The 21,386-nt window shown below is 40.1% G+C and overlaps 1 protein-coding gene and 1 non-coding gene across 4 annotated transcripts in view; one reads left to right on the top strand and one right to left on the bottom strand.

Moving 5' to 3' along the window:
* Positions 1–21,386, bottom strand: part of Slco5a1 (solute carrier organic anion transporter family member 5A1) — a 142,234-nt gene that overhangs the window by 109,108 nt on the left and 11,740 nt on the right. The gene's annotated exons all lie outside the window — the stretch shown is intronic.
* On the top strand, positions 9,604–9,707 carry LOC124968857 (small nucleolar RNA U13). Its single transcript, XR_007105871.1, has one exon. It is a non-coding gene; the product is annotated as a small nucleolar RNA U13 (small nucleolar RNA).

Genomic DNA, 21,386 nt, shown 5'->3' with positions numbered 1-21,386 from the left:
GAAAAAAACAATTTATGAGGAAGAAAGGTCTATATTGGTTCACAGTTTCAGAGGCTTCAGTCCATGTCTTCTGGCACCCTTGACTTTAAGACTGTGGTGAGGCAGAACATCCCAGGGGGGAGCACAAGATGGAGTAAAGCTGCTCACCTCATGGTGGCAGAAGCCAAGAGAGAGAAGATGGGCTAGAGTCCTAGAGGCCAGGCATCAGCAAACACCACCTCATTTAATCTCCCCCACAATCTTGAGGTTCAAGGTTGATAGATGTTTTACCCAAGCTGATTAAAACACACATTTCTAAATGATGGATCAAACCCAATATTATTATTAGCCTACTCTCTTACTGAACTTATTTTGAGCAATATTTCTGTCTTTCCTTGATCACAGGATTTTAATATCATGAGAAACCTACATAGCAAGTCTAGAGATAGATTTAAAAGACGAGAAAGAAAAATCACACCATTTCAAATTATTTTAGGAGATTCAGGCAGCCACAGGGTCAGCCCTTTGGTTATTTAGTCATTATGTTCCTTGAACCAAAATTATATGTTGACAATCACTCCACTGAGGCAATTTTGCTTATTTAGCAAATGTCTGCATTTTCTTCCCATAATTTTGAAATTTGTGGTAACTCTGACTACCACTACAAGGAACAACTTGATTTAATAAAAATAAAACACCGTGGAAGGGTTCAGATGTTCATTTTGAACTGCAGAGTAATTTGCTGGATGTAGAATTGTGATACTGAGATCTTTACAAATCTCATCACCTGTCCTGGCCCACGATCCCCATCAGCAGCCTAAATGAACCCCAGTCTTTCTCACTGTTTAATCTACATTTACCCTAGTAAGTTGAATTTGTTCTCATCCAAACTGTGCCAACTCCACTCGAAACTTTCCAGCCCAAATTATATCTGGTGGGGTTTTCATAACATACCACCAAGAGTCACAAACATTACAATATATGAGACTGGAATGATATGATAGTAACGCCCTATATCCCTAAAGAACAATTCTTTCTAACAACCTTGGTATAAACTGATTACACATATGATTATCATTTTTAGTATTCATTTAGTTCAAACAATGAATTAGATGCCATGACAATATAATGCATAAGCATTTTATTCTTTAAATAAGATGCTTTCCTACCGTGCATCTTAATTGCAGAACAAGGGAAGCATTCTAACTAAATTCAATGTTTTAGTATTATCTAAAATTATCTTCTCCCAAATATGAACATCCTGGCTATGGCAAAGGCCTTAGGTTGTTTCCCCAGCATCTGATCCTAAAGCAAGGATTTGAAGGCAGATCATTTGGTATGGTTCTAGGTTACATGCCTACGGTGTTTAGGAATACCAGACACCGTGAGGATTCATGCAAATACTGTCTGTCTCTGAAATAGTTCCAAATATGTTTATTTACTTGCATGCATATAATGATCTATTTTAGAACTCTGTATTTATGTTAATCCCCCCAAAAAACATTGTTCTCAGCAGTAGAAATTGGCCTGAGACATGACACAGTGCCTCAGACCCAGAGCCTTCACTACCATACAGCACAGTTGCCCTCAGCCAATATACTAAGCAAGAATGTCTGCACATTGTTGGCTTCTCTTTTGTCCTTTTATTTTGTGATCTGTGAATAATTATGACCAGACCGTTCAAGAAAAAAAAAAAAGCATGTAAGTAATAGTGCTGAGCATGTGACCAAAAAAAGAAAAAAAAGAGAAAAAAGCCATCAGGGAATCAGCCCAGAAGTTGAAAGACAAGTAAATTTATATCCCTGGAGGTGTCATCTGGAAGTGCTCAAGGACACTGAGGGTGAAGATCTGCTAGGCAGGGGACGAGCGAAGGAAGCCCTTGACAATCCGAGGCATCATAAACATGACTGCAGCCCAGGAAGACTGAGCAGCAACTGCCGAGTAGGAACTGAGAGGAAGGGGCTGAGGCCAGAGTCACCGCATGACTTCAGGGGAGTTGAAGAGAACAGAGAGTTACTGGAAACTCTGCCATTATAAGTCACAGTCTTCCCTTCCACTGTCACTTACACGGTGTAAGAAAGAGCAAAGGGGGCTGGCGAGATAGCTCAATCGGTAGAGTGCTCGCCTTGCAAGCACAAGGCCCTGGGTTCGACCCCCAGCAATGCAAAAAAAAAAAAAGAAAAAGAAAGAGCAAAGGGATGGGGCTTCCCTGATCTTCCCTGTTCTGTGCCATCACAGGGCACAGAGGAGAAGCTTTCTATACCCTTCCCACCGGCCCCACACCCAAAGGTCCTCTGATTTCATCCACTTCTCAACTCACTTGCTGGACCCCCATCACCCTGTAGAGAGGGCCATCCTTGGGTGTCCCAGGTGAATTTCAAGGACTCAGAAACTGGGGACAAGAACTGGCACATAGCCAGCCCAGCATGATGGCTCTGCAGGGGCAGAGCAAAGGAAACGGAAAACCTCTGCAAAACTGGAGTGGCAGCCATCACGTTAGCATCAGTAGATGCTATAAAGCCAACACGTGCGTGTGCTGAGTCAGGAAGTGGGAGGCTTGGCGGGTATTATACTATTAAATTACAGCCATTAGTTATTGTCCTATGTTCATTTATAAGAAAAAATATTTCTATCATGCACATATTCAACCCATTAAAAACGATCTGAGAAGCAGTGTTTGTCCTTCTAAGCCTGCACCGCTGCTCTGCTAGTTTTCCTTTGACACACACAAAGCACCCCATGTGCAGAGTCCATGTTAGGGACTGGGATCATGGCGATGACAGAGAAATGGCAACTTCCCTCAAGCAGCACACAGCCCCGTGTGACAGCATCTGGGTCATTAACAACAGAAGAGTTGACTCTGTCACTGGGAATTTACTAGATGAAATTTATTTCATTTTAAAAATTTAATACTCAACAATTTAATAACCTTCTCTAATAAGTGAATTACCAAAGGTTTACTTTGGGAGATATTCAAGCAAATATTGATCTGTCTATTAAAAGAAGCTCAGACTACCAGGATAAACAACATTATAAATAGTAAAGTCAAAAATAAAGTCAACAAAGAAAATATCTAAATTGAAATTCTCTATTTGCATTTTTTTAAAAATAAGGAAGTCGGTAAGTCTAGGCTCTATTTTTATCAAATATTATAAATATCCCATCTAGTACCCGTATTCTTCCACAGAGCACAGGGGTGTTAAGGAATGTAAACATACTCAGCCCAGCACAGTGGTTACACACCTGTAATCCCAGCTAACGAAGAGGTGGAAGTAGGAAGAGTGCAAGTTCAAGGACAGCCTCAGCAACCTAGCAAGACCCTGACTCAAAATAAAATAAAAGGGCTGGGGATGTAACTTGGTGGTGGAGTACTTGCCTAGAATATGCAAGTCCCTGGGTTCAATCCCCAGTACAGAAAAAGCAAGATGAAGGAAAGGAAAAAATGTAAGCACCCTCAGAAACATTACAATTTAGTTCAGGAAAGGAGATAAGCACATAAAATGTTAAAAGGCATGGACTAATGCCATTTTAAAACCAGAAAACCACAAGCCAGTACTGATTAATGGCCAAATGAATAGGGGTACTATTGCGATTTAGCAAGAAAAAAATCATGAACACTTCAGACAAGCATATAGTTAAGCAAGATCTTAAGGATGAGTAAAATAAGGACACAGTGGGACAGGAAGACAAAGGCACTCGTGTCCAATACTGGCAGGAAAGACCAGAAATAAGGTTAAGGAGTGGATTGTTAGGAAAAGAAAAGAAAGAGTAAATGTGGAGACCCTTCGATGTCAGGAGAGAAAGTTGGATTTTATCCTTAATAATGAGGAGCCTGAGGGACCCCAGAAAGCATTTGAGCATACAAAGTGGTACTTCAAGAGTCTGGCATCACTATGGAAAGGATTAAAAAGGACACAGTGAACAAGAAAACCCAGCAATCCACCTGTGAGGGGGAAGGAGCTGAACAAGACTGAACAATGGACAGCAGGGTGAGAGATTTAGGGGAATTTATAAGACTTGGTAAACTGTAAGACACCAAGAGATGGATTGGCCTCAGCAAGAAGTGTTCAAGAGGAGGGAAAAATTACTAATTTATTGTCCCTTTTTTCCAATGAACTGAAGCCCAGAGAGCTCAAGAAACCTGCCCAAAGTAACCCAGTCAGTAAGGAACAGAGTTAAGCTCTGAACCCAGGCAACGCAGCCCCAGCCCTAGGTTCTTAACCACCAAGCATACTGCCTCTTGCCTAATGTGTTTACATAATATATACCAATGTGAACAGAAAATAATGGAAGCTATATATATTCATTTATTCTTTAAGTCTCAAAACTTTGCTACTCCACAGGAACAGGAGGATTTCCTAGGAAAAATCTATGACAGGGCTGCCAACTAGCATCTTCTCATTAAAGCAAGTGTTTACCAAATAGCTGCTCTTCTTCTAGATCCTCGGAAACCAAACTTCTCTGTTTATTAAACCCAGTAATAAGGATAAGCTATATTACGCTGAAGTAACAAACAGCCCAAAGCATCTTAGGATTTACAAGCACAAAGACTTATTCCTCACTCATAATTTATAATCCACTCAAGGGTCACCTGGGGATTGGCTCCATGACTTCTGACTCCAGACCCCAGGCTGACAGCACCTGAATGTCACCACCCCTACAGCAGAACAAAAAGGAGTTCTGTTGGGTCTTCCCTTTGCATTAAGAACTCTGGCCTAAAAATAGCCAGAAAATTCATTGGCCAAAACTTGTCATGTAATCCCACCCAACCACAAGGAGCCAGAAAATACATTCCTAGCCTGGGATTGAGGAAATCCCATACCTGTGAGCACCTCTGACTTCAACTTACCTGTTCATATTCTGAGTCCCCAAAACCCTTGGACCCAAACCACACCTTGACTAAGATTTCATTGCTAACATCCCTTTATGACATGAATTAGGAAATACAGATGCCTTAAATTACTAGAGTTGAAAAGACATTCCTCCCTGTAGATGAAGAAAATGAGGCCCAGAGAACACCAGTTCTAAGTAACTCCAGTTAGTAAAAAGCTAAAACCCCAGTGGCTTGAGAGGCTGAGGTAGGAGGATCTCAAGTTCAAGGTCAGCCTCAGTAACTTAGTAAGGCCCTAAGCAACTTAACAAGACCCTGTCTCAAAATGAAAAATAAAAAGGGCCAGGGATGTGACTCAGTGGTTAAGCAACCCTAAGTTCGAATCCCTTATTAAAAAAAATAAATAAATAAATAAAAAAACACTAAAAACCAAAAGTTTTTTTATCACTATTACTATTCCCTCAATAATTCCTTAGACAGCACACTTGAAAAAGAAATTCCACTTGTTCTGAGATGTAGTGTTTGTATTTTAATCAACTATGCACTTCATGAAAATGGAAATCTATGTTAAAATATTTTGCTGCAAAGTACATTACCATAGATCCTAGTCTTTATACATTTCTTATTTTCTTTACCAACATTTTATGATTTAGAGTTTTACATTCTCTGACAGATTTTATTTTAATTACTTGTCTGGGAAGTGTATGCATTTGCAAGCAACAAATAACCTAGATGGTGGCGTCTGATGAATATATTTATATGCATCTTCCAACATTTTCTTCTAGTTTAGCTAACACAAACTCCACAGTCAAAAAAAAAACAAGAGACAAAATCAGTAGTCATTCGTTCAGAGTGACTCTCTCCCTTAGAGAGCAGGCAATGCAACTCCCTCATTTTAGTTCAGGAAATGTGGCCAGGTCCCTCCCACAAAAACAAATCACTAGAACAAAGCCACAAACCTAGTCTTCCACCTCCAAACCCAGTGTACTTTCCACCACCTTCGTCACCTCAAGCCTGAATGCTTTGGACAAATCAATAATTTCTCTTGTCTTCAGTTTCTTCAGTTAGCAAGTGAGGAAGTAAGACCCACTAGATCAATTTCCCAAATGGGTTTCAAAGAATACTAGTCTCTGAGATGACTATAGGTTTAAAAGTTTTGTGGTCATGTCTATTTGAGAAAACTAAATATTTTATTCCTCTCTTGGAGTTTAATCATGGAGATAGCACCAAAAAAAAAAAAAAAAAAAAGCTATATTTTGGGTATACTTTGTCCCTCAGATTCCTGTGTTGGAAAAGTGGTCCTCAGGTTAGTGATGTTAAGAGGTCATGGGACCTTTAAGAGAAGGAGCTAGTGGGAAGTTGTTATGTCACTGGGGGCACTGCCCTGGGAAGGAATTAACATGATTCTCTTCTGTCCCATCCTGTGACCTCTCCCTTTCACACACACTCCCACCATGCCGTCTGCCATGAGATGATGCAGCTAAGAGGGGCCTTCACCAGAGCTGGAGCCATGCAGTTTCAGCTTCCAAAGCTGTCAGCTAAATAAACCTCTTTTCTTTATGTTACCCGGACTCAGGTATTTGTTATAGTAATAGAACACAGACTAATACAAAAGGCTAAAGAAAAACATGTAATGTTGTTGAGACCAGCATTGACTGAACTCATTTGGTCATCGGAATGTTCTCGTGTGTGACTCCTATCAATGTTCTGTACCCTCTCTGACCTCCTCTTTTCCTTCTACTTCCAGTAAAATGAGGCTCCTTCCTTCAGAGCTCAAACTCACCCCAGTACCTTCCTGTCCCCGGCTCTTAGACCTGCTGCCCCTGCCTCAAGGGGCAGATTCCGCAAACAATTTTCCCTGAGCACCCCTCTCCTACAAAGTGTCCTACTTTTTCTTTTTCTTCATGGCCCTCATTTAACATCACATGATGTACTATCTCCTCTTGCACTAAAACCAAGGCTCCTACAGAAAAGAACATTGTCCTGTGTATCACTACATCCCCCAGCTCCTAAAACACTAAGAATAGAAGGAATACACTGAATATTTGTTCAATGAATAAAAGAATGCACCAGCGAATGTGGCCTGTGAAACTAATGTTCTATAGAGCATGGAGCACTGTTGCCCCAACAGGACAGTAGCGTCACTTGGACACTCATTAGAAAGGCAGCTTCTCAGGGCCACCCTGGATGTACTGAACAGACCGTGGGTCTGAGCCCAGCATACGGGTTTGAACCTCCAGGTGATTCCGATGCTCACAAGTGTTCCAGAACCACTGGTGTAGATCATCTTTAAGATAAATCCAACTCGAAAAACTCTAGAGTTCTATTATTACTGAGCAGTTCTCTCAAGATGACTTTGAGCATTTCACAGGGAGATAGACTCATTTCTCAAGTTTCCTTAGGGTCTTAAGATTATAATATATGGCAACATACCGCTTGCCCCTCTGATAACAACAAAGCTCTAATTAACATACGATGTCCCACTGAGAATTAATCAGCTTAACAGCTACCCCCAACACACTTGAGGGCCATTTTGCCATCTGCTATGACTAAGAAAAATCAGTTACACTCGAACAATTAATACTCTCTAATGAAGGTTACATTCATCCAAAATAAGAGTCACACGCACACACAGGCACCATCTTTCCCATCATGAATTAATCACTTGATTATACTCCCGATAATACTGCAGAAGACCCAGTTAATTTTGAGATTGGGAAACACTCTGGAGGATATTTTATTTGCATGCATTTGTATCTATTTTCGCTTTCTGTTGACTGAAAATGGACAATGAGACAACTTTTGATTAAAAAAATCTTACTGGAAAATGTCAAATAAGCAAGCATGGAATACCAAAAGCCTGGGGCATGACGACCATTTACAAGTCTTCTAAGGCCTTCTAAGACCTTCCGCGACCTGGCCCAAGCGCACTGCTGCCTTCAGGTAGGAAGAAGCTCTGCTCTGCTTTTCACACTCCCTGTCATCTCCATTTCCATCACACCCCTCCCCGCCTCTCTGCCCAGCCAACTCCTGCTCCTCAAAGGAGGTGGAGTCCAGGCAACAGCAACGACCATGCCAGGCCACAAGGCTGTCTCCCTCTGGGGAGTTTGGCAGCATCCAGAGCCAGGACTAGCCACCAGCAGCAGAAGCAGCACTGGCTTGGGCTGTTGTCATCTTATTTGTGTGTATTTCATCTCCTCAGATAACCTCTAGTTTTCGTGAAAGAATAAGACTGGGACTTCAACATTTCTGCATCCTCCCTCACCAAAGAACCTGCCAGCTCACATCTTTGGTTTGTGCCTGGGTTTCAGTGACATCCAAAAGTCCAACTGAAAGACCATCCTTCTAGTTCTCAAGGAATTCCACCCATCAGGTAGGTCCCACTGCCACCTCCTCACCTTCCTATTGGGAAGTGAGAGAGGTAGAAATTTGTGTGAGCAGCCAGGAGGGAACTTGACGAGCTGGAATCTTGAATGTAGGAAAGGGGGGGATGATCAGGAGACACTGCAGTGCCTTCCTTGCGGAAGCAGGTCAGAGACCACGTGAAACTGAAGTCTGGCCAGGAATATGTGAGACTCTCACAGTCCTCTGGGACTAGACATTGAAATTCCCAAGAAAGAAGCCAGGCCCAGGGCTCATGCCTGTAATCCCAGCAACTCAGGAGCCTGAGGCAAGAAGATTGTGAGTTCAAGGCCAGCTTCGGCATCATAGTGAGAATCTATTACAAGAAAAAGAAAATTCCCAAGGAAAGATGAAAGATGCAATCTGGTTTGGAAGCAAAACATCTTTAATAGGCTCTAAGCTCTATACCTTAAAAATAAGCACACTGTGGGCTTCTTGTATTTTCTGAGTTTATCTCCTGATGTTCTGCCTCCGTATTTGTGAATGCCTTTTGCAAGGGGCACCTCTTCCCATGCTAAAGAAAAGCAAGAGAAGGGAGTGATCTGTTCCATGGTCACTAGCACCCCAGGTAGGAGGCTACACCCCACCCTTCCTCAGGGAGAAGTGTGATGTTAGTGCTGTGTTATGGTTTGGATGTGAGGTGTCCCCCAAAAGCTCACATGTGAGACAATGTGAGAGGGTTCAGAGGGGAAGTAATTGGGTTATGAGAGTCTCAACCCAATCAGTGAATTAATCACCTGATGGGATTAATTGAGAGGTAACTGAAGGCACTGGGTGTGGTTGGAGGAGTTGGGACTTTGGGGTATATATTTGTATCTGGCAAGTGATTCTCTCTCTCTCTCTCTCTCTCTCTCTCTCTCTCTCTTTCTCTTTCTCTCTCTACTTTCTGATTATCATGTGAGCTGCTTCCCTCCTCCACACTCTTCTGCCATGATATTCTGCCTCATCTGGAGCCCTGAGGAATGGAACCAGCTGTCTATGAACTGAGACATCTGAAACCCTGGGCCCCCAAATAAACTTTTCTTCCTCTACCATTGTTCTGGTCAGATCTTTTAGTCACAGCAGTGAAAAATCTGACTAAAACGTGCTGGAATAAAATTGAGGAGTATCAGGCAAAGGAAGGTGAGCCTGCCTGTCACAGAGACTTATCCATGAGGTCCTCACCCCTCCTGCACAGAAATCTCAACACTTCTGATTTTTCTTAATGAAAGGTGAGCCCTCCCAGTCACTCATGGCTTTGCTAAGATAAATATGTTCAGAAACCAGATGCTAACTTCTCCTCACCAGAGAATGACAGTTGTCACTCAAGCCCTGGTCCAATCACAGGCATCAATCATTGGGCAGAAAAGGCGACTGAGTGCACAACCCAAGCCTAAGAGCTACTACTCAGGATATTGTCCTGGTTCATAGTCATCACCACTGGGTTTTCATGCCATCGTGCAAGATGTAGCTCCCTGAAACCTTGAGATAAAGTCAGCATGTCATCACTCTGATGTGGGGGTGGTGAATATAACAATCAACATTCAAAACATTATCCATGGAAGCACAAGTTGACAAGTTGTGTTCTAAAAGATCACTTGTCACTAGCCACAGCCTCGACCATTGGATTGCTAGCAACTGACCTTTTTAAAATACAACTCTGAGCAAGAGGATTTCTAGAACAAAAGAAAGAAAGAAAGAAAGAAAGAAAGAAAGAAAGAAAGAAAGAAAGAAAGAAAGAAAGAGTGACTGGTAAATCCCAGTAGCTATTCTGTGTTCTCAAATATACAGCCACGAGCTTCCCAGAAACTCCCACGAGAAAGCAACTCCTTCTCCCCAAGACACAAATTGGCTTTTGATAGACCCCCCACGATCCCAAGAAATGAGCTGTTTCTAGTTACATAGCTCAAACTACTCAAGTATATTAAATATATGCTAAATATATTTAAATTATATTACAACTAGGCAGAAGGCAAAGAAACAATAAATTCTAGTGTGAAGAATCTTCCTGCTTACTTTCATGAAATTTCCCATAGACATAAAGTTACAAAATGCCTTTAGATTTTGAACCCAGCCCACAACAATCAAATGTAGAAATCAGGCACAGTGGTGCATGCCTATAATCCCAGTGGCTCAGGAAGCTGAGACAGGAGGATCGTAAGTTCAAAGCCAGCCTCAGCAACTTATTGAGGACCTGTCTCTAAATAAAATACCAAAAGGGTCTGGGGATGTGGCTCAGGGGTTAAGTTCCCCTGGGTTCAATCCCAAGTACAAAAAAAAAAAAAAAAAAAAAAAAAAAAATCAATGTAGCATGCAGTGTTACACACCAATTTCCCTCTTATAATACACTTACTGAAAAATGGGAACCAGCTCCAGAACAGAACTGGGAGGTCCAGGGCTCCATATCAAAGAAGTTTGGGAAATGTGGAGGAGCTACTCATGGCAGATGAGAAGCAAAATAAAAGAAGCCACAGTCACTTCTTTGAACAGAAACTTGTCTCTGGCTAGGATTTCTGTAGGACAATTGTTTCCAAACCTGACAGATCAATGAAGCTTTTATAAAGTACACATCGTAGGACTTGATCACAATTTACCAAATTAGATCCCCCAAAGGTGGGCCCTGGAATCTGCATTTTGAAGGATGCTCCTCAGGTGATTCTGATATTCTACTCTGGGGCTTGTCATATCAGAATCATGGACCAGCATGCCCAATTCTGAAAGGTCCTTTGAGCCTTGGCTTATACATTGCTTCCTCTTCAAGATCTTCCTATTTAGGAACTCCCCCGCTGTGGGAAGCTGTCCTTATTTAGCAGAATCAGACTAGGTTGAGCCATGAGACACAGAGGCCTGGCTTCTAGGAACTGCCGAAGTATGTGGCACTGCTTGGGAGTGCTTCCCTGTCTCCTTCAGGAATTTTCCCCCTAAGAGGATGACTCCCCTAACTCCACCCTATCCTGTCCATCACAGAAGAAGCTCCTCCTGGTCCTTGCCCTCTTTACATGTATATTATAAATAAAGGAGATTTGGGAAACTCCATGTTATTGCTATAAGAGGCCAGAGCTGGTATGGCCAGACCAGACATGGCCTCTCTCTCATAAAAAGAGTATTGGCTCGTGTGTTCATTGAGTTGGTAAGTTTTTTGGGTAATAGATAGAAAAACCGCTAACATCCTCCTCTGCCAACATCCTAACCCTTTTCTCCTCCACGCAGGACGGGCAGAGAGGACTCCACACCTCCCCAAATGCAACACTACGCGATTTCATTTGTAGCACTGTCCCTGCTGTGTAATTACTTATTGATTACTTATCTGTGATTTGTCCATCCCTGTAAGACTATAACTTCCATGAAGCCTGTCCTGTTCCTGCCACACCCCAGCATCCAGCACACAGCATGCATGCATTACCCTTGATAAATCAAAATACAGGGTCATCACAAATCTCATTTCATCTTATTGCCACATGTATAAAACAGGTGAACAGAAGTCATTATTCCCAAGTTGATGAGATGAACTGGAATATGAGTGTCTCAAGGTCCCAGAGAAGTAAGTGGCAGAAGCAAGTCTAAAACCAGGCCGGGGCTTCAGGATCCGCCTCCACACCCTTTCCACTATCTCACACTATCTTCCTCCCTTCAGAGAATATCAAAACTTGGCCCCAGTTTATTAATCTCCTACTCACAGAAGAGTCAGCACCCGTGTCACAAAGTCTTATGTTTATTTGTGTAAGAAGCAACTGTGCAATTCAGAAACATAAGCCCCTGAGAATAGAAAAACTCTTGAACACATTCTATTCCTTTAACGAAGAAACAACTGACTCACAGAGGGTGGGCAAATGGAAATGCATCAGAAAATTCTGACATCCTGAATTCTAGTAAAAAGAAAATGCATGATAAGATAGGAAGACTGTTTAGTTATGAAGCAACTTCTCAAAAAACTAGTAAAAGCATCCTTAGCTGGAAAGAAAAGAAAAGCACATTTAGGTGAAACTTGGAATACAGAGGGAAGGGTTAATGAATTAAATATAAGGAGTTTGCTCTAACCTAAATAATCTAGAAGAAACTAAAGGGATATCTAAAAGGAAAAAATTCTGCAATTAAATGGATAAAAACACAATAATCCCATTGAAATGACTAAACAAACCATTAAAAGTCTCATTTTAACAATAATGAAATTAGAAACTCATCCACTAGGGAGTAGGAATACCGTGTTAACGCAGTCTTTGACATAATTGCTCTACACCTGGAAAAATTATATATTAGCACCACAGTAGGTTTAGGTTGTACAAAGGCACAAGGGGAATTGGTTGCCGCCTATATTAACACACTGGTAATTAATTTTTTTAAAGAAACCAATGAAATTTTCTAATTACATTGATCCAAAAAAAAAAGTATGTCTAATGAAAATCTCACAAAAGAAAATATCGTAACAAATTAGGTAATAAAATCAGCAATAAAATATCAGGTCATTTTAGAAGAAAAAAGGAATTTTATTGAGTAAATTAGCAGACATAGTAACCTCAGAAAGCATCTGGCTGCTAGGCCTCCTAGGGTCTTCTCTGAAACATTAATTCAGATTGACTCACATTAGAGCAGTCAAAAGACTTTAAATCAGTAGGAGTAAATTAAAGCAAAGGGTAATAATCAACCAATAATGTTCTAGGAAGTAGGGAAAGTCCCAGTGGGAGCCCACAGATTTGGTAGTAAGCTTGAAATGTGACATCAATGAAAGGAATAATAGCCCTCAAATTAAAATCCCAGATGATGCCAAATCAAAAAGGAGAAGGAAACTTAAAAAGGACAAAGTCATTTACTGGCCATATTTTGTGATCAGTGAGAAGAAATATCCAGAATTAAAATATACATTAATGGATGAATATGCCCCTACTCTTAGGGGCATACGAAGTGCAAATTTTACTTATCTTAGCTTAAAAAATCCAGAGTAAAGCAAACAACGTTATTGCAATAGAAGAAATTCACCTTTCAAGCTGAGAATCGTGGTACATGCTTTAGCCCTAGCTACTGGAGGAGGCTGAGGCTGGAGAATTGCTTCAGCCCAGAAATTTCAGGCCAACCTAGGCAACATAATGAGACTCTACCTCAAAAGAAAAAATTCACTTTCACCTTCCCACCCTCAAAAAATTATGGATTCTAAGTTTTTATTTTGCTTTATCTGTTTTACTTAAAACAAGGCAAACTTACAGGTTCAAAAAATGAGTCAACATTATCTGAAATCAACTGAGCAAAGAAAATATATAATAATCAACCTGTACTTTTTAGGTTAATAACTCATATAGATTGACAATTTATCTTTTAATTACCTGAAAGGGCATCAACACCAGAGAAGAAAACTATTCTTTTTTTTTTTAACCTAAATATAATTGCCACTGATGCAAGTGTGAACATTTTGTGTGGCATATAAATTTTTTAAAAGAAAAAAGAATAGAGCTGGGTATAGTGGTGCACCCTTGTAATCCCAGCAACTCGGGATAAAGAAACAGAATTGAAAATTCAAGACCAGCCTGGGGAACTTTGTAAGACCCTGTCACAAATGTTTTAAAAAGAAAAAAGGGCAAGCCATCTCTCCGAACGTAGTCAGATCTGCCAAAAGAAAATGTGAAAAGATCTAGAATCATTTGAGTTGCTTAAAATCAACTTGGTCAGAATATTTAAACATACCACCTTGCCAGGGTTAATTATAAGATGATAATTACAATTACCATGCCATCATTATTATGCCACATTAATTATTATTGTCACTATTATTGTTATGCTATCTTCCACGTATTGAAGCTTGGGGAGTGGGAGAGCAGTTCCGTCTTTGCAATGAGAAGGTTGAGCATTGCTCCTATTTACCTCATGCTGGCCATCAGCAGTATCATTTGCAAGCTGACAGGACAAGTGTAGAGCTTCACAATGCAGGACACCACTACAGTGACTGACTCATTAATATCTAGCTATGCCTGACCTGGTGGGTTCACCAGCTACAGACACAAGATGACCCCTAACACGTGAGTGTGGGTTACCTGTCTGAACTCCACACTAGGACAGAGAGGTTCCAGGGCTCTAGATCCAGGAAGGGGTCTGAGAGCTTAAGAAGCCACTGCATATAATTGTACCAGCCAAGCTGCAGGTGAAGGCAATAGAGAGCAAAGTTCAGCAGCCTGGAAAAGTTCACAATTAAGATCCAAGGAAGCAGCCCACTAGCATCCACAGGAACTGGGCAGGGAACAGGAAGTGAGACTCTGGACCGTGAGCATAATTGTGGAGTTGGGGGGTGGACTAGGACAGAGTAAGTCCATGGACAATTGAGAGTAGGCAGTGGAACCTACAGGGATTATCTGAGACCCTTGAAAAGTGCTATTAGATTACCTGTAGCCTTAACCATGGCTAGGAAGGGATCTGATGGGGTTCTGTACCAGACAGAAGAAGAAAGTCAAATCACTGCAAATACTGATAACTTGCTGATTAAGAGACATCGTGACATAAATCATAGGGGTCATTGATAGGAATCCAAATTTTATTTCAGACATCACTTTCAACCCTTTAAGTAAAACCTTTTGTAAGAGTAATTAAATAGAAAAAATCCATTACTTAGGCTTGATTTCTTTTCTCTGTCCATGTACAGCCTGAATGGATCACCAGTGGACAATAAGATCACTAAAGTTTGACAAAGAAGGAGGAACAAGAGACTTTAATGATAATCTATAAATTATTAGTTGACCCTATAATACAAAAAAGAATTAGAAGAAATTCAAAAATTCCTATTCCAGCTATGGTAAGATTGAGTCATATTTCTAGAGGATAGTCTGAAAATGTTTTGTAGCTATTTCTTCCACTCATTTTGTTTTGCCTTCTATACCCTCAACTCTTAATACACACAGAAGCTCACATGACCAAACCCAGACCATGTTCCCTCTATGAAAGAAGTGAAGCAAGAAGGCCCGTTCTGTTTATAGGACTTTGACCCTCTGCTTCTTTATATAATCCCATTCATAATAAATGGAATGAACCAACATATCAGGGGTGGATTACCCAAGAAGTCACAAGCAGATCCCAGGACCACGAAGGCTTTGAAGTTACCCTCATGCAACCAGATTTTGCTGAGTACAGATCTAATCCAAGAACTGTAAATCTTATATAGGATTGAAAAGGCATAAAAACAGCCCATGAGCTTATGTGTTTAGGGCTAACTCTCTATGCTCCTTAGCAATTAAACTTGATTATAGCCAACAACTCCCATCGTAATTATCAGAAGCCCATAGCAAGAGATCTCGTTAGGAAGTTATTTATAACCTAAACGCTTTCTCTTCTTTCTCCCCAGGATAACAGTTTATTTGGAGCAAGGATATCAGCTGATACCGCAGGCACAAGAAAGAGCAGACTCAGGGCACCACTGGGGATGGGGGTGACAGATGCCTGCAGAAGAGGGGCTGCCCAGTCGAGAACGCCCTGATGCAATGAGATCCACATGCCTTGTACCTTCTGGCTCAGAGTCAGCTGGACGCACAGCAATCTGAGCAGGTGCAGTCAACACAAGCACATTAAACTCAGCTTGTGAGTCAACCAACCCATTCAGAAAAGCCAGGAGAAGAGTTGTACCTGCCAAGTGCAACGGAAACTAACACCACCCTCTTCCTGAACAGGATTAACTGTGGAGGGTGGCCACTGGAGACTGAACCCAAAACCTCCCACATGCTAGGCAAGTGCTCTACACCTGAATTATATCCCCCGCTTTTTTTTTTTTTTTTTTGAGACAGAGTCTCATTAAGTTCCAGAAGCTAGCCACAAATTTGTGATTCTCCTGCCTCGGTCTCCCAAGTAGCTGGGAGTAAAGGTGAACCACTGGCTCTAGGATTAAAGTAATGACAGTCTCCATTTTTGAGTGTTTAATCATATTGTAGGCCAAGACTTGTCTTAAATACATTGCACACCTTAACTCACAATGGCTCACTCTGATCTCTGTGCCAACAAAGGCACAGAGAGGTCACAGAACCTGCACTGGTTTACACCACTGGCCAGAACAGAGCTGAGATTTAACCCAGGATCCAAGCTCGGGTTAGCCACAAAATTCAACTACCTCACATATGCTATCATCCATACCTATACCTCAGTCAGTCCAGAAGAAGTCAGAAGAGAATTCTAAGATGACCCTTGAGACCCCCTAATTCAGATCCAACTGTTCACAAATGCAAAACTTGAAATCCAGAGATACCCCATGACTAGTTGAAGGTCACATAGCTAACAATCATCTCAAGTAATCAGATAAATGGTGCTAAAGAAATCATCTAATTAGTGTGTATGTACAAGTATATAACACTGAATCCCACTATTAATTATAATGCACCAATAAAAATATGAATAAAAAAGAAATCATCAAGCTAGATTTTAATTTCTTGGGGATCAGGAACTGCTTCTTAGGATTAGTTTTAGAAACACAGTATGTATTATAGTGACTGCCCTCTCTTGCTGTTCCAGTCCCTTATCAAGCTTTTACAAAACCAGTCACTCTGGGCTGGGGAGACAAGACCCTGGGTTTGATCCCCAGCACCGCAAAAAAAAAAAAAAAAAAAAAAAAAAGTCATTCCATTAGAAACCATCTTTACAGAAAAAAGAAACTAAGGATCTGAAAGATTATGTGATTTGATCAAAGTCACGTCAGAAATTACACTTGAATTTGTTAATTTGAATTACAAATTAGTGGCCAGGCATGGTGATGCACACTGTAATCTCAGTTATTTAGGGGGCTAAGGAAGAAGGATCACAAGCTTGAGAACAGCCTGGGTGACTGAACAAGACACTGTCTCAAAATAAAAAAACAAAAAGGGTGTGGGATGTAGCTCAGTGGTAGAACACCCCTGGGTTCAGCCCCCAGTACTGAAAATTTTTAAAAATTCAAATTAGCCAGAGATATATGCTTGTGTATGTTTTACATATATATGTACATATGTGTAGGTGTATATATGTGTGCATATATACACACATATACACATATATGTTGTGTGTGTATATATATTATGTGCACATATATATAATATATAGTGTGTGTGTGTGTGTGTGTGTGTGTGTGTGTGTGTATAATATATTGATATATCCATCTTTACAAAACTGGATGACCTGCCAAGTTCAAGTTCTAATAAATCATTTCCAAGGCCATATGAGCCTCATATAAATGAATAAAAAAGTGCCCCACCAGAATCCATATAACCCATCACTATGCATTGATCAAAAATTGATTAAAAGCCAGGAAGTTTTTAGATATGGGATTCACTCCATATAGTCTCGTTCATTTAAATTTCTCCCCTCTCCTTACTGAAAACAAAGGCATCTTAAAACTTATATGACTTTCATAAGAACTCAGGACAGGTTACATGCAGAAGAACATTGCACGCCCAAAACATTGGACCCAGAAAATGCCATCAATCCCTCTCCCATCTTGCATTTAGCTACTACTGCCCACCACCAGCTCTAATTAAAGAAACTAAGGCAAATTTCTTTTAAACATTTCACAATCATGAAATAACTGAAGACATCTTAAAGAGCTGCAAAGCCAAATTTTAGAATCATCATTCTAAGATTTATATATCTTATGTTTACATAAGTCTTTCTCAGATAATTTTTCAGACTTTTTTCAGGAAGATTGTGCATCTCGTTAAACATTGCTGCTGTCCTGCACCTAAAGAGAAGCCATTAAAATGCAGTTCAAATCAGGACACATTATTCTTTCAGCCGAAATTAAACACCAGAGACATAAGCATATTTCTAGGCAAATATCTTCAACCCAATAATATAAAGAGACTTTGCAAAAGGGGCTTGTTGGCCCTTCTACATGCATTGATTGGAAATTGGTTAAAAGCCAGGTCATTCAAGTTCACTCTATGTAATCATGTTCATTTCAGTTTCTCCTCTCTTTTTACTAAAAACAAAAGCATTTTAAAACTTCTATGACCTTCATAAGAATTCAAGACCAAAAAACATAGGAAAAACACCTGACAAGACCAAATACTATTATTATTACAATAATAGTATTCTATCATGTAAGAATTCTCACATGATAGAAAGTCAGGAACTATATAATTCAATTCCAGACACTTGCAAGTTATGTAATTTCATTCTGCTGAGATTATTAATTGCATGAATATGCTTTTTACTTTTATACAAGAGTAACCTACACCTGCCTTTCTAAGTTATATTCGGTAACAGAGTTTAGCGTTTTTGCAGGGTGACAGTTTCACAAGCAATCACAACTCCCAGAAGGGGAAACAGCCTCCAATTTACCATCAGGTGATACACAGCTGCCGGAAAAAGGAGCAAAAGGAATGTCTGATTCCCCAGGGACAGCTGTCACTCAGCAACATGGCTCAAACCACCAAGGGGAAAGTGCTCAAGTGACAGGCTTCTCAAAGAAGAGCGAAACAGGCTGCAAATTCTCTTCAGACCCAAGTCCACATTCCAGAAAAAGACTACATCAAGTCAGGACGGAAAAACATAGAACTAAAGTACTAGGGAATTTAAAAGGCAACAGGACTCTGAGAAAACTATTTCCTTTATAGATACGGAAATTTTAAAACTCAACCAAAGTCATAGCAGAAGTTGAGGAACTTTTCTCTGCCCTTCCCTCTCCGTAAGATACGTGTTTAGAGCTTCTTCTGTTTTGTATGAAGACTTGAGTCCTGCTTTCGCCACTTCTTAGATGACCTCGAGCACACTACTTACCCTTGATTCCATCTATTAAATGGGGGCGGGGGGCATCGCTGGGGCACGGAGTTGTTCTATGCATAAAATAAAGATGAAGTATTTAACACAATGTATGGCATATTTTAACACTAAAAAAAAACAAATTGTTGTAAAAACAGTCCTTGTTGGACTCCCCCTTTAAAACCCATTTGATCTTTTTTAAAGTACGCTCTCATTTATTTTTAAGAGAAAGTAGGTCTTATAACCATGCATTAAATCCTTCTCTGGAGATCCAATTATTTGACTAGTGAGCTCTGCTTTAGTATGCTTATTAATTGCTCTATAGTTTTCCGGAATTCCTTGCCTCAGTGTTTTCTTTTACTGAAGTCACCACCACTAAAGGAGAACTCATATATGGGGGTAACATTCCATTTTCCTTAGTTTGCACACGTGTGTGTGTGCACACACACACACACACAATTACATCAGGGCTATAATATTCCCAACTCCAAGAAAATGATCCAGAAGATTTCCACAATTAAACTCATTTTGAGTTGATGGGAACTAAGTCACCACAGAAACCAAAAAGTCTCAAAAATTTTTTCACCCACTAAAAATAATATACTATAGCACATTATATTATCTCCTATAATCCACTAATAGCATACTATAGTATAGCCACTACAGTACCTACTAAGCAGAGATGCAGAAATGAGTAATTCATAAATAATTTCTGTTCCCTATCTCTTGCTCACCAGAAGACCTTCCCATTTACAAAGACTTTTTTTTTTCCTGAGTCTCCTCCATTCACACATCTAATAATTTTCTGATTCTACAATTTGGAGAAGTTTCAAGATACAAAGAACTCAAGATATAGAGTAATTTGAAAATTTAATGTGAAAATATTTAGAGCATCACTATTAATAGTTCTTTGTTGAATAATTTTTTGACAGGGGTGGGGGTTCTCCTGGGCACTATAAGGATATTTATCGACATCTCTGGCCTAACGATCACTAAATGCCAGTGGGCCATTTCCAAGTTGTGACCATCAAAAACAACTCTTAACACTGCTAAATGTTCTCAGGGGAGAAGGGCAAAAATTACCCTGGGATAAAACCATTGATTTGGAATGAGCTGAAGCCTATGCAGTTTTCCATGTGAACTAAGGTTCAGAACCTGCAATACCTGAAAATTGCAAAATTGCAAATCGTTTTCGAGAAGGACCACCAGGCAACTATGGAATCCCCATCTCTTTTACTGTGGAATCCCCTTCTCTCTTCCACCAGCAAAGGGGAACTGAAAGCACAGGACACACACATGAACTACTTGCAGGAGAAACCAACATAGCAGAACACACTGACTCCCCAGTCTGCCCTCCAAATAGTCTAAAGCCTTTCCCAAAACACCAATAAAATAACCCAAAACTCCACATAAGATTCTTCACCGTTAGTTCTCCCCCAACAAGCTTCAGTCCTAAAACATCTACTCTAAAATCCACATTGCCTCCCTCTCTCCAAATCCCTATCTCTTTTTAAAAACACACTCAAAAGCAATGAAAATTTCCACACATGATAAAATAATTCTCACAGTTGAAGAACAAACACAAGTTATAAGCCAGACAGTCGTGTAAGCTAAAGTGTCTCTACTGTCCTAGGACTTGGTCTTTTCAGAATTTCCATCTACCTAGTAAGGATTTTTTTTAAATACGCATGGGTTTATAGTCACATCAATTCAGACTCAAAGTACTTAGGCTGAACGACCTTGACAAATCCTTTAATTTTTTTTAATCATCTTAACTATGATTTGGTGTGCAATTCAGTAAAGTATATTCACACCGTTGGGCAATCAGTCTCCAAAACTTTTTCATCTCGCAGAGCTAAACTGTGTACACATTAAACAATAACTCCCATTTTCCCTCCCCTTAACTCCTGGCAATCACCATTTTATTTTCTGCTTATATGAATTTGACTACTTCAGACATCCTACAGGTACAACCATACAGTGTTTGTCTTCTTGTGACTGGCTTATTTCACTTAGCCAAATGTCCTCAAAGCTATCAGAGTTGACAGTATATATCAGAATTCCCTTCTTTTTTAAGGCAGAATACTATTCTATGGAACCTATATACCACCTTTTGATTATCCACTGATCTGCTGATGGACAGTGGCTCACTTTCACCTCTTAAGTTATTGTGAATAATGCTTCTATGACCAAGAAGATCCAAATATTTCAAGACCCTGTTTTCAGTCCCTTTAACTGAGAAGTGGAATTTTTTGTTGTGTGATAACTATTTTTTATTTTTTAATTAGTTTTTTAAATTGGCTTATCCTAATTATAAACAATAGTGGAATACATAATGGTATTTTTAATTTTTTGAGGAAATACCATGCTATTTTTCATAGCACAAATCCTTCAATCTTTTGGAGTCTGGGTTTCCCTGCCTGTTCAATTATCATTTTTACAAACAGGGCTGAGTAAGATGATCTCAGGAGATTTGTTGGCTTGAACCCTACATCAGGAAACA

This window comes from Sciurus carolinensis, chromosome 1 (assembly GCF_902686445.1).
Source record: "Sciurus carolinensis chromosome 1, mSciCar1.2, whole genome shotgun sequence".
Classification (NCBI taxonomy): domain Eukaryota; kingdom Metazoa; phylum Chordata; class Mammalia; order Rodentia; family Sciuridae; genus Sciurus; species Sciurus carolinensis.
This window is presented reverse-complemented; position numbering and strand designations above follow the sequence as displayed.